Source organism: Procambarus clarkii, chromosome 56 (genome assembly GCF_040958095.1).
Source record: "Procambarus clarkii isolate CNS0578487 chromosome 56, FALCON_Pclarkii_2.0, whole genome shotgun sequence".
Lineage (NCBI taxonomy): Eukaryota > Metazoa > Arthropoda > Malacostraca > Decapoda > Cambaridae > Procambarus > Procambarus clarkii.
The window spans coordinates 23,757,744-23,772,265 of record NC_091205.1 but is presented as its reverse complement, the minus strand read 5'-3'; the positions used below and the strand labels follow the sequence as shown (position 1 = coordinate 23,772,265).

At 46.8% G+C, this 14,522-nt stretch overlaps 1 protein-coding gene across 15 annotated transcripts in view; it reads right to left on the bottom strand.

Annotated features, from left to right (window-relative positions):
* The window catches only part of tty (tweety), a 158,644-nt gene that overhangs the window by 126,864 nt on the left and 17,258 nt on the right, over nucleotides 1–14,522 (bottom strand). Inside the window, exon 2 of one of the 15 annotated variants that reach the window (XM_069305883.1) lies at nucleotides 964–1,004. The exons of the other annotated variants lie outside the window; for them this stretch is intronic. The gene's annotated coding sequence lies outside the window, so the exon portion shown is untranslated. The remainder of the gene's footprint in view (nucleotides 1–963; nucleotides 1,005–14,522) is intronic. 15 annotated transcript variants of the gene reach the window in all.

The following is a 14,522-nucleotide window of genomic DNA, read 5'->3' as shown; positions in this document are numbered from 1 at the left end:
GGTACCAGCGTGAGGACGTAGTACCATACGGTACCAGCGTGAGGACGTAGTACCATACAGTACCAGCGTGAGGACGTAGTACCATACGGTACCAGCGTTAGGACGTAGTACCATACAGTACCAGCGTGAGGACGTAGTACCATACGGTACCAGCGTGAGGACGTAGTACCATACGGTACCAGCGTTAGGACGTAGTACCATACGGTACCAGCGTGAGGACGTAGTACCATACGGTACCAGCGTGAGGACGTAGTACCATACGGTACCAGCGTGAGGACGTAGTACCATACGGTACCAGCGTGAGGACGTAGTACCATACGGTACCAGCGTGAGGACGTAGTACCATACGGTACCAGCGTGAGGACGTAGTACCATACGGTACCAGCGTGAGAGAGATGACTACAACACCGTGGAGTAGCCTCTCGTACATCAGGCATGTCACCGTCAACAAACTTGATGCCATAAACCACCGAGTAATGTCCACGTCCTCATTATTATGCTATATATTTACTTAATCATCTACGTATTCTTGTGTATACATTTAATATGAATTACTCTAATATTTTATCATTCGTGCTCTACACCAATAGACTGAAATGCTGAAATTTGCTAATTAAAAACTTTCAACGGGGTTGGACCAACATTTGTCAACAGATCGAATTTATCGGTTTATAAATAAAGGCAAAAAAAATTGCTGATTGTAGCGTTATCGTAGGTGGAGATAAGGTGAAGACGGGCAGGAACCTGCTGATAGCAAGGCTCGTGGGTGCCAGTGGGGGCGGGGCTGGCTCCTTCTAAGTGATCGCTCCCCGCCACCGGAAAACTATCGTCAGGGTGATTGACCAGCCCGTCCTCCTATAAGGTTTCCCATCGTGAAGAAAACAGTCAATTTAAAGTATCTGTCTGTAAACACTTCCGTAAAATTAAAGTAGTAATAGAACTTTAGGAAGCAGCTATACTTACCACAGCGTCAGATTTTAAGCATCATCTGCACATTTACACACCTGCAACAGTGACAAAAATGTATTAGAGTCTAAGGATGTTTTTTAGTTTAGTTCATTTATTATGCACCCCATACCCATCTTGTGGGCGGTAGTGGAAAGGGTTACAGAGGCACATAATGGGCTCTAGGGATGTTATATAGTATTATATATTAACAGTTATAATGTTATATACACAGAGGATCATGAAGGCTATAGTAAGAGACCTTACTCAAAGCTACAACAACTACACTTCGGCCTCACACACTCGGGGTCCAGGGTTCGAGTCTCCTAGACCCCTGGTGAATTAAAGCAACTATACAATTATACAATATACAACTGTGTTAAAAACCTTTAGCACTATGATCCCCTCCTGTGGTTGATTCTTCAATAAATCACTGAACTATATGTTTAACAGATCTCTAACCCTGTCCATGGAGGACAGAAGAAATATATGCTGGTTAGCATTGTAAATATATGGCCACGTCTGTGGTAACAAATAATAATAATAACACAAATCTTTTTACGTAGTGTGCTCAAATAGTTTGTAAACATAATAAAAACATTTGTAAAAACACTGAAAATGAATTATTAATAAATGCAAAAACAAAAGAAAACTATATTAACCAAAATCCAACACAAATCAGTATAACTAAAAACAATCAGGACATAAATTTTAATTGAAATTTTATTTATTTTTAGGAATTTATTCGAACTATTCAACAGCTACGTTCAAAACTATTATTTAAGTACATAAATTGTCTACTAGACGAGTGCAGCGAAATGTATACATTTATATACATACAATTAGATGCAGACAACTAAATGTATACAACTAAATGGCAGTATAACAAGGTAATTCATTATTCCTTAACACCTCATCACAAACACGAATTTCGTCAAGGAATACCAAACGAGGTAAGTCATAACTACCTTGAGGCTACCTTGAGGTGTTTTCGGGGCTTAGCGTCCCCGCGGCCCGGTCGTCGACCAGGCCTAGTTGCTGGACTGGTCCACCAGGAGACCAGACGAGACCATTCTCAGCCACACTCCAAGTTGGGAGCAAGTCGGGTGGACCTCTCCAGGCCGCGGGGGATCACTGCACTCAACTTTTAATTAAACACCAACACTTCCCCTAACACCATTAAGACACGGGCAAGGGGTTGTGGCGAGAGTATCAGAGCGAGAGAAAGTGAGAGCCAGAGAGTGTGTGATAGAGCGAGAGATACAGCAAGAGAGAGAGCACAAGAGAGAGAGAGAGAGAGAGAGAGAGAGAGAGAGAGAGAGAGAGAGAGAGAGAGAGAGAGAGAGAGAGAGACAGAGCGATAGAGCGAGAGAGAGCGAGAGAGAGAGAGAGCGAGAGAGAGCGAGAGAGAGCGAGCGAGCGAGCGAGCGAGCGAGCGAGAGAGAGAGAGAGAGAGAGAGAGAGAGAGAGAGAGAGAGAGAGAGAGAGAGAGAGGGAGAGAGAGGGAGAGAGAGAGCAAGAGAGAGCAAGAGAGAGCAAGAGAGAGCAAGAGAGAGCAAGAGAGAGCGAGAGAGAGAGCGAGAGAGAGAGCGAGAGAGAGAGCGAGAGAGAGAGCGAGAGAGAGAGCGAGAGAGAGAGCGAGAGAGAGAGCGAGAGAGAGAGCGAGAGAGAGCGAGAGCGAGAGCGAGAGAGAGAGAGAGAGCAAGAGAGAGAGAGAGAGATTAAGAGAGAGATTAAGAGAGAGATTAAGAGAGAGATTAAGAGAGAGAGAGAGAGAGAGAGAGAGAGAGAGAGAGAGAGAGAGAGAGAGAGAGAGAGAGAGAGAGAGAGAGAGAGAGAGAGAGAGAAGGAGAGAGAGAGAGAGAGAGATTAAGAGAGAGAGAGAGAGAGATTAAGAGAGAGCGATAGAGAAAGAATAATGCAATATCCAACAAATTTGAGATTGGGAAAAATTGATAAAAAAATATCACTAATCCTTGGCACGTACGCACTACAGCTAATTATCATCATTAAGTACTATAAACAAAAAAAAAATCCCGAGATTAATTAAGTCAGCCCACCCCGCTTCCCATTTTCTACACGTGTTTTGTTGCCCAAGCCCGGGATATAAATCAGACGCCGCGCTGACTGCCACAATTTTTAACCATTACTTCACTATCTTCTGGAATGTGAAGCAACCAATGACTTTAGAAGAGCTTTAAGAGTTCCTGAATCATGCAGTGGCCACCCTGAAGCCATCAACACAGCCACTCTCCTGGTCAACAAAGGTGTCCAGCAGCTGGACACCCTCATAAAGACTGTGAAGCAGTATCCTCCCCCACGATAACAGCCTGATGGTTAAATGCAACCTCAGAATACTGAGAAAAAAAAAATTGTACCACTTACGGGCTATTCATGCCCGTGCCACCTCTTGGGTGGCTTAATCTTTATCAATCAATCAATCGACTGCCACAGACAGCCCCGCTCCTGTGCCAGGTAAGTCCACAACGGGCTCACCATAGCCCGTGCTACTTGGAACTTATTGTTCCAAGTAGCGAATCTTAAACAACAACAACAGCTGACTGCCGGGCTTCAGAGGCGGGCGGAGGTAGGGTAGCCCTAACACTTATAAATGATGATGGAGGGGGGAGGCAAACAAGGGATAATAACGAGAGGAGATGCGGGAGCGAGGGGGATGAAAGGAGGAGGAAGAGAAGGGGGTTGAGAGGGTGTGTTGTAGTGGTGGTTAGTGGGTAATGGTAGGATTTATTGTAATGCAATTGCAGGTGATGTTAGATAGGACTGTATGTGGGCGAGTGAGTGGGTGGGTGGGGGCGAGAGTATACCCCAAACATACTGGTGTGGACACCTGTATAAACACCTGCGTCAGGCCCCACGTGTTTACCCCACAATTCCCCCTCTCATGATGTATTGGGTATCTGCTGCGTATATAATCGGCGCCCAACAGCAGCCCGATGTAAGTCCACTACGTCCACTAAGGGATCACCATAGCCCGTGCTACTTGGAGGAACTTTTTGTTCCCCAGTAGCCGAGTCCAAAACAATAACAGCAGCTCGAGGATTGCGGACCGTTCTCACCATGTGACAAGAGTCCAGGATTTGCCATATAAAAATAAAGCGCATATTTATGTGCTTTTGCCATATAAAAGCGTATGACCCTAACGCTAACCCACTGAGGCCAGGTTTTTCTAGGAGAAAGAAAATGGAGAGGTACAAGCGCAGGAAAACGTATAGAAATGTTAAACAGAAGGGAACTATCAGGAAAATTACCAAGCCATTACGACTATATAGCATTGGGAAGGGATAAGGATTTGGGATAGGACAGGAGGGGGGGGGATGGTGCCCAGCCACTTGGGCGGTCGAGGATTGAACGCTGACCTGTAGGAAGCGAGACCGTCGCTCTACCATCCAGTCCAAGTGGTTGGGCTGGATGTAAAACAGAATGAATTATGATAGCAGGCGGGCTGTCCGCCTTGCTGACACGATGTGTGTGTGTGTATTTGGTAGCTAAGTAGCTTGTTCTCTCTTTCGTAACAGAGCTGTAAGTGTGTCTCATGTATTTGAGCATATATGGATGTCTATAGATGAATAATGTATAACATTCACCCATATATATATCAATATGCTTATATACATGTTTTAATGTTATGTTTTGGGATATTTTGACCCTGTTTCTGTGGGATTTTCAAGTCAGTATTTCATCATGGAAGTATGTATTTTGGGGCGTGACTGCCCTCAAGTAGATCTAAGCTCCTGGGCCACCAGCTGTGGGAGGGGGGGCGTCTCATGTTGGATTAGTCGTCGTAGCATTTCGATTGTGTTGAAGACCTTAGTAGCTTGCTGTTGAAGTCTGATGTTCAGTGGCTGTATGTTCAGGGCTTCATGGAGTGAGCCCAAGGACAGTCCCGTAATGGAGGGACGGTGGATAGGAGGGATCGTGTAAATGAGAGAGTGAGAGGGGAGGAAGAATAAGGGAGGTACAACAGGTATGAGAAGCAGGAGAAGGAACCCAAGATGAACGATAATGCTGAAAGAAGAACGAAGTCTGTGACGGTTGCAGAGGGAAGTGAAGCATCATGATAGTCAATCTCACTTTACCTTAAGGCTTTAGCTCTCGTCCACACATTTCCCTTCATGCCTCCACTCTCCACTCTCCACTCACTCACTCACTCACTCACTCACTCACTCACTCACTCACTCACTCTCTCACTCTCTCACTCTCTCACTCTCTCTCTCACTCTCTCACTCTCTCACTCTCACTCTCTCTTACTCTCTCTCTCTCTCACCCTCTTTCTCTTACTCTCTCTCTCTCACCCTCTTTCTCTCTCTCTCTCTCTTTCTCTCTCTCTCTCTCTCTCTCTTTCTCTCTCTCTCTCTCTCTCTCTCTCTCTCTCTCTCTCTCTCTCTCTCTCTCTCTCTTACTCTCTCTCTCTCTCTCTCTCTCTCTCTCTACTCTCTCTCTCTCAGCCTCCATCTGTCTGCCTATGTGTTCCTCTATGTGTGCCTGTCTATTTATTTCCCCTCCCTCTCACCACCTCACTCTCTACCTTCCTCCCAACAAACCCACCAAGGCTTTCAAACTCAGCCGCGGAACAATTGGGCCAAAAGTTTCACGCTCTGGTAAATGGCTGGCATCAAAATAACCAGCTCCCTGAGGGCGTCTTAGGAACCCATTACTTGCACTCAAACGCCAGAGTGCACTCGCTGCCACCCCACCCCCCTATCTGCACTCTACCAGCCTTCTCGCGCTCTTAAAGCACTCCACACGGAGATGATTTTATCAATTTCAATTTCCATTCAATTCATCTGAACACTCAAATCATTCTGGAACTGATTACTGACTCCAACGCGGGCGAGATGAGTGATGGGGGAGGATGGGGGGGCAGAGAAGGGGGGTGATGGGGGAGGCAGAGGCGGTGATGGGCAAGAGCAACAAAAGTGTCTGATATGGTGCAGCCCGTTCTCCCGACCTCCCCCAACGGCACTAAACTGTTGTACTAAACTAACCTAACCTACCCAAAGAACCCACGAACAGAAAATGGAACATCACATCAACTTCGCGAGCCGCTACCATCTTATGGAAAACAATGGCCATGAAATGCGAATTAGGGGGGCCAATGGCCACCTTTCACCGTATACCTGGATTGTACCTGGATGGGGTTCTGGGAGTTGTTCTACTCCCCAAGCCCGGCCCGGGGCCAGGCTCGACTTGTGAGGGGTTGATCCCTTCCCCTGTCACACCTCACTCTGTTCCTCACACCGTGAGAAAGGTGAGAGAAAGAGAAGGGTGAGAAAGGTATGAGGGAGAGAAAAGAGTGACTGCTGTTGTTTTAGATTTAGCTACGAACGAAATGTCCATGTAGCACGGGCTATGATGAGCCCGTAATTGAGTTCGGGAATTCGCGATAACCTTCTTACTCTGATATTTGGATCAAAGTTTTAAATGGAGGTGGGGTTTCCTCCTTTTTCCCTGTTTCTTTTTCGCTTCTGTTTTAGTGCACTGGTTTTAATCTTGTTTTAATAACATTATCTTGGTGGATGTAGATGAAGAATGTTCAGTAGCAAGTCCCATTCCTCAACGGCTTTTCTAATTATTGTAGTCGCTGTGGAATGTGCATCTAATGCAGCTGCTGTCGTTGGATTAATGTTGAGTTTGATGCGCAGGGCTTCAGTAGCTTCACATTCCAGTAAGTAGTGCAATAGTGGCGCCTCTGCTTCTGTTCCACAGATATGACACTCTTTAACTATTGGGTTCATTACCTCCCAGCAGCACTTGTAACCAAGTCTGTGTATGGCTACTGCAATGTCTCTGGATATCTTTTTGTCAGGCTTGAAAGAGTAGTACCCAGTGGCTTGTTCGTACCATATCGCAGTGGAGAACAGAAGGGAAGTGCTGCTTATCAGCTGGTCACATACCACCGAGCCATGACCTGGGGGGGGGGGGGGGGGGGGGGGTCACTTCCTCCTCACTGTAATCCCCTCACCCATCCCCCCCCCCTCACTCTACCATCACTTCCTTTTCCTCTCTCAAATACTCTCATCTATCCTTCCCCTTCCCGTCTGCTCTGTCCCTTCCTCCCTCCCTTTTGAGTTACCTACCTAATATCCTCCCTCCACCCCTTATCTTGACGTTATCTTCGAGATGATTTCGGGGATCACCGTCCCCGCGGCCCGGTCCTCGACCAGGCCTTCGGGTCGAGGACCTCCAAGAAACTTTGTATGGAGATGGTCACAGAAATTCCACTTGGATCGTGGGTCTCCCTCCTGAGACCTAGAGCGACGGTCTCGCTTCATGCAGGTCGGCGTTCAATCCCCGACCGTCCAAGTAGTTGGGCATCATTCCTAACCCCTCGTCCCATCCCAAATCCTTATCCTGACCCCTTCCAAGTGCTATATAGATATAGTCGTAATGACTTGGCGCGTTTCCCAGATAATTCCCTTCCCTTCCCTTCCCTTCTGTGTGAAGTCGTGTCGGTCTCCTGGGCCCCAAACTGTGCACATCCCCCCCCCTCTTATATTCTTATGAATTGAATTTTGTAAGTAATCACTATTATCACTAAAGGTGGGGGGGAAGAGAGCAAGGAAAAGGGGTGGAGAAAAAATAAAAGGGGGCGGAAGGAATAAAAAGGAAACAGAGAAGGGAAAGGACAGGCGAATGAGAATAGAACAAGAAGATATGCGAGAAAGGAAAGAAAGGTAACGGACTTTCCGTTACCTTTCTACTTATATGGAAGTAGAGGAAGACGGGTGATCAGGTAGAGAAAGACTACAACTCTCTGTAAGAGCAGGTGAGAAATCCGGCCAAACAACACAAGGTAGCCACCTCCCCTCGGAGCAAACACTATGGCGCTCCCAGAACTTCTTCCTCCTCACACATAATCTAAACCACAACGAACGAGAGAGAGAGAGAGAGAGAGAGAGAGAGAGAGAGAGAGAGAGAGAGAGAGAGAGAGAGAGAGAGAGAGAGAGAGAGAGAGAGAGAGAGGAGAGAGAGGAGAGAGAGAAGAGAGAGAAGAGAGAGAGGAGAGAGAGGAGAGAGAGGAGAGAGAGGAGAGAGAGAAGAGAGAGAAGAGAGAGAAGAGAGAGAGGAGAGAGAGAAGAGAGAGAAGAGAGAGAAGAGAGAGAAGAGAGAGAAGAGAGAGGAGAGAGAGGAGAGAGAGGAGAGAGAGAAGAGAGAGAGAAGAGAGAGAAGAGAGAGAAGAGAGAGAGGAGAGAGAGAAGAGAGAGAAGAGAGAGAGGAGAGAGAGAAGAGAGAGAAGAGAGAGAAGAGAGAGGAGAGAGAGGAGAGAGAGAGAGAGAGAGAGAGAGAGAGAGAGAGAGAGAGAGAGAGAGAGAGAGAGAGAGAGAGAGAGAGAGAGAGAGAGAGAGAGAGAGAGAGAGAGAGAGAGAGAGAGAGAGAGAGAGAGAGAGAGAGAGAGAGAGAGAGAGAGAGAGAGAGAGAGAGAGAGAGAGAGAGAGAGAGAGAGAGAGAGAGAGAGAGAGAGAGAGAGAGAGAGAGAGAGAGAGAGAGAGAGAGAGAGAGAGAGAGAGAGAGAGAGAGAGAGAGAGAGAGAGAGAGAGAGAGAGAGAGAGAGAGAGAGAGAGAGAGAGAGAGAGAGAGAGAGAGAGAGAGAGAGAGAGAGAGAGAGAGAGAGAGAGAGAGAGAGAGAGAGAGAGAGAGAGAGAGAGAGAGAGAGAGAGAGAGAGAGAGAGAGAGAGAGAGAGAGAGAGAGAGAGAGAGAGAGAGAGAGAGAGAGAGAGAGAGAGAGAGAGAGAGAGAGAGAGAGAGAGAGAGAGAGAGAGAGAGAGAGAGAGAGAGAGAGAGAGAGAGAGAGAGAGAGAGAGAGAGAGAGAGAGAGAGAGAGAGAGAGAGAGAGAGAGAGAGAGAGAGAGAGAGAGAGAGAGAGAGAGAGAGAGAGAGAGAGAGAGAGAGAGAGAGAGAGAGAGAGAGAGAGAGAGAGAGAGAGAGAGAGAGAGAGAGAGAGAGAGAGAGAGAGAGATATTAAATGAGGAATGAATATTAGCAAGGATGAGAGGAGACGAGGCGGAAAACAAACATGGAGGTCCCCACAGCAGACACGAAGTGCATGCCAGGCCGCGTCAGACCCCCCCCCCCCCCCCCCCCCACACACCTCTTTGTGGAATTACTTCACGGGCTCAAAGGCTGAGAGCCCTCACCTACCACCACTCGCCCACATCAACCAACACAGACACTCGCGACAAACGTAAACCATGTTTATGAGTAGAGATTAATTACACAACGTAGCCCCCTTGTTCTTGTTCCTAGGTACTATGTATTATTTTCCGACTGTTTATGCCTCCAAAGTATAGAAAATGGGTATTATTTCCCGCTCAATGTTTGCCGTGACTTCTGTCCACGACAGCTTAGGGGAGACGTCATGAAGGCTGCAGACTCCATATCTGGAGTTGCACCTCACGTCGCTGGAAGACAGAAGAGCCAGGGGAGACATGATCACCACATACAAAATTCTTGTTTCACACGTCGCCAGCCTTCAGGTATACCTTCAAGACGTCTTCCCTAAGCAATGGTCACAGCAATGTTTGAGGGGTATATTGGCCATTTTAACAGTTTCACTGAAACGGTTAAAATGTCCAATTGGAAGGTAGCAAAATTGTTTTTTGTGGCAATCTTTCAACTCGGCAACCAATCAAAACGCGGCAGCCAATTATATCAGGAATTATGAGTGGCCAATAAAGGCTCACGTACCCACTCAAGAGCGGCTTTAGTCTCCCTGGTTCCTTCGTCTCATTCTGGAGGCTCTCGTTCCAAAGGTCTCTAACACCGTCCCATTCTTCTTGACACATCATCCTCTTCCATCTTCCGTTCCTTCTTCTGTTCAACCACTTGGGCTGGACGGTAGAGCGACGGGCTCGCTCCATGTAGGTCGGGGTTCAATCCCCGACCGTCCAAGTGATTATGCACCATTCCTTTCCCCCGTCCCATCCCAAATCCTTGCTTTTCCCTGATAATTCAGGGGGATTGTCGACAGGGGCAGGCAGGGAATCGCTGGGGGCAGGTAGGGGAGGGTTGGGGCAGGTAGGGGAGGGTTGGGGCAGGGGGGGGGGGAAGGGGGGAGCCTATTCCGATGTGTTAGACGCCCTCGAGAAGGGGTGATGGGCGCGGCAGCTTTAAAGCCCCAGCTAAGACGACCCCACCCCCCGCCTACCTCCTGCTGCCGCTGCCGCTGCCCCGCCGGAAGATGTTGAGACTGTAGGCCCAACACCCTCCACATCTTCCACGTCCCTCTGGTGCCGCTGTCTTAACTTCTCCCTCCCTGACTGGGGCTTGACAGCTGAGTGGACAGCGCTTCAGATTCGGAGTCCAGAGGTTCGATGCCCGGTGAAAACAAATGGACATAGTCTCCTTCACCCCTGATGCCCCTGTTACCTAACACTAAATAGGTACCTGCGAGTTAGACAGCTGCTACGGGCTGCTTCCTGGGGATGTGTAACAAAAAGAAGGCCCGCGGGGACGCTAAGCCCCGAAGTCATCTCAAGATAACCTCATGAAGATAGCGCTGCGTCACCCACACCTGGTCATCACAACATTGTTCCATCATCAACAACAACCCCATCCCAAATACGAAGAACAATACACGTCGGGTGGTTCACCCTGTCACTTGTAACCGGTAGCAACCGGGACATTCCTAACTGGCTCAACTAACAGTCACCATCCTGCAACCTCACGTTATCTCGCAGGTGGAAAACAATTCAGTGTTTTTGGGGGAGAGAGAGCCAGGTTATCAATATATACCATAACAAAAAAAATTGATCCTAAAACGATGTCGAGTCTTCAACTCGACCTCTTCCTTCAAGCCATTTTCAGTATAGGACAATCGTACACTCGATAGTGGTCGACTTACACTTCCTGTCGACACCTACATAAAGAAAGTCCACATCTCCAATGATATACGTTGTTTTTTTAGATTCAGCTACTCAGAACAAAAGTTCCAAGTAGCACGGGCTATGGTGAGCCCGTAGTGGACTTACCTGGCACATTAGCGAGGCTGTGTATGTGTGAATGATATACGACAAAACTTTCACTGTGTACAGTTGCATCCCAAGTGTGGGCGTATGATGCTTATAGCGCATCACGAGCGGCAAATGTCTTGGGCGACACAACCTGGCGATGCTCCAAGGGTACCCCACTGGAAGAGTAGGATCCAAGACCTGAGACAGTCGTGTAACTCTACTCATAGCTAGCTAAAGACCTGAGACAGTCGTGTAACTCTACTCATAGCTAGCTATAAGTAGGCTAGACTAGCTAGCTAGCTAGCTAGCTAAATCATAGCTACTCAACCTCTCCTAACCTAACGCAAATTGAGACCATATTTGGACCTTTGGATTCCCGTGCACCAACCCACCGAGCCCCCAACCCGTTCTCGCACTTTCTTACAGTGCGAGAACCTATAATAGGTTAAGTAATAATTGTAATTACGAAGCAATAAGATGCCTATCTTAACATACTAAGAAGATTAGGTAAGGTCGGTGTTTTCAATGAAGCTTTTCAAGGTAAACTAGTATGTTTAGTATGTCAAATATGCACGTATTTAATAAGTCAATATTGACTATACGAAAGTGCGAGAACGGGTTGGAGCCCCTGGTGCATGGAAGCCTCTATTGGCTTCCTCTTGAAGCTTCTCCTCTCCTACCGTCTTCCCCCCCTCTACATTCTAATGCCACTTGTCTTATATTATTTAAGACCATTCTTCTTTATTCTCCTTCCTCCTCCTCCCCTCCCTTCTTCCCTCCGTCCCCTTCCCCTTCCCCCTCCCACGCTCCCCTTTACACCGGATCACCGAGGGAGATCAGACTGAGGGGAGGTAAATGATCAAACAAGAGTTAAGTGCAGGTTTCCCCTTCCCCACTAACACCCCTACCCCTTTGTGGCCCCTTCCCTCCCCTAGGGGGTGACCCCCTGGGGTTTCGCCTACACAATAAGGGGGAGAGGTAGAGAGAGGTGGGAACTTTAGGGGGGGGGAGAAAAGGTAAAACTAGGAAGACCACATTATTATATCCAATAACTTTACCATAATGATCCCACACCTATAGCCACCACCTCCAAAAAAAAACACTATAGCAATCACCACCTTAAAATCTGCTCACTTATTATTATTATTAACATCTTTATTGACAAAATTAATTACAATTTTGCCTAATCTGAGGATTTTGATAGTCTTATTAAATTGAGGATAATGCTAGTATTCACTGTCACGCAGGACAGAGGGTCATACGTAAGACAATAGGTCTAAACTGTAGGCTGAAGCACATATCTGCTCACTGTCAATAAGACTAGATATATAACAACTACATCTATTACTTCGAATATCTGTCCGAGGTCAGACTATTGGGGCTAGCCTCATTCAATTTTGTACCCTGATTACTGTGGGGTACGTTCCCAACATGGTCGGATTGGACTTTACACAAGAGAAACGAGTGCTAATTGACACGAAGCCAAAAATAGCCCCACAACGATTTTTTAAATAAAATATCAACTAGACCTTGGATTATTATTAATTGTCTTTGCTTTTTCTGTTTATACTATAAAACATTGTCAACTCATGTCCATAAATTCTAAACATCTATCATAATTTGCTTGTAATAAGCTAAAATACGCAAGAGGTTTACCAATTCCAAACATATCTCTACTACGGACCAAGGTCATCAATGCGCGCGCGCACACACACAGACAGATAGATAGACATTCAGATAGTCTCTGTGGCGCGGTGGTAACACACTCGCAGCGCACTTCGCAAGTAACTCCTGCTAACACGAGTCAGCAGTCGTCTGTTCCTATACTCACCTATGAAAAAAAGATAGAGATAGATAGAACGAGAGAGAGGTAGATATAGAGAGAAAGCTGGGGTACACGAGAGAGGATTGTGGCCAGCCACAGAGAAAGGGACCATTACCGGCATCCTGGGGTTATGACCATTTGACCATTGGTTCCCGCCTCATTTGACCAATGGTTCTCATCCCAGCATCCACACCACAGTCCCTCTACAATCAGTCACATAGTCACCGGGTAACTAGCAGAATAGTTACTAATAGTGTTATCTCACACTATTTGTTTGTATTACCATCGGCATTGTTATGAAGGGCTACTTAGCTTGTGTCAAGAGCTATGATAAAAATCCTCATCTGGCAGGATGGTTGGTCATGCAGGGGCATGTGATCAGTAGCCTGCACTGGCAAACATTAGATGCATTATGAGGATATCCTCAACAACACGAGGGGTAATAAAGTTAGTGCAAAGCTCCAGGTACCTCATACCAGCAGATCTGGAGGGCCTAATGACGAGACATTTAATAACATAGTGGATGAGATTAGGGACCCAGCTCCTGCTCACAGAGTTGCAACGCTCAGGATTGGACGTGTCGTCGCTTGCAACAGGTAACGTCAGTCCAATCTGATCCTGGTAAACACAATCACACTGGGTTTACCAGGATCAGTCCTGTGTTTACCACTGTCTACCAGACAGGATTACCGGTCTCAGAGTGCTATCCCTCCTATCACACAGGAATGTCAGGAGCAATATAAGAGCTGGAGCAGCTCTCTTGTTAACAAGAGCTCTCTTGTTAACTTGAGAGCTCGATACCCAGGTGTACTTGAGCTTCATGCTTGTTGCATGCTAATGTGGCTCGCACTCTACCCTACCTGACCACACCCTCCACTTAACGTCAGCTATGACAAAGTATTATTTTCACACAAGTTTCGTGAGCATTCACCTCTATTATGTACTGGGGAAAAAATTAGCAAGATGAAAACATGTTGAAACATCTTGCAAATGTAGAAAATTAACTTTAAATTAGTCATTTATAATACACTAAACAAATAACAGGTAAACGCCTTCACCCTCCCTCCCTCAGGCCTCCAACCTCCCCCTCTTCCATCACTTTAAGGTGATGTCACTACTCTAGTGTCCAACACTGCTCTGCTTATTCTGTATAGTAACCCATAAGTAGTTTGAGAATTATTAGCGTGACAAATGCCTACGTTTAGAGATGTCATAAATCTACACACAGTATTGTCTCCTGACGATGACATCTAGGGTGACCTGACCTGACCTAACCTGACCCTGTAGTATGATCACCTCAAGCAATAACAGCTGCATTTCAGAGCTAAACTTGTCGCTGCGGAAACAACCCATGATTATACCGTTGTACAAACTGTTCAGGCGTTACTAGAACCAGACGTCGTATCTCACCACCCACATATAAATTATAGACACCCTACACGGGGTAATTGTGTTCTTAGACAAAGGCTATACCAAATGCTCAATGCACAGAATTGTACAGCATAGCAGCCATGGGGTACAGATCCAGTTGAGAGAACACAGACACACCTGACATGTCACACGCACATGTCACACACCTGCTACATCTCTGGCCAAGATGGCTGGCTGCCAGGGATTGAAACATCTCTCTCTCAGGATACCCCATAAATCAATAGAGAGGAAGGAAGTCAGTCATGACAGGAGGTTTGGCCAGCGTCTCCAAGCCTGGGAGTGGAGGATGGCGGAGACCATTACCCATATTGACTGCCAATATTACGTATATTGAGTGCAAATTTATTCCT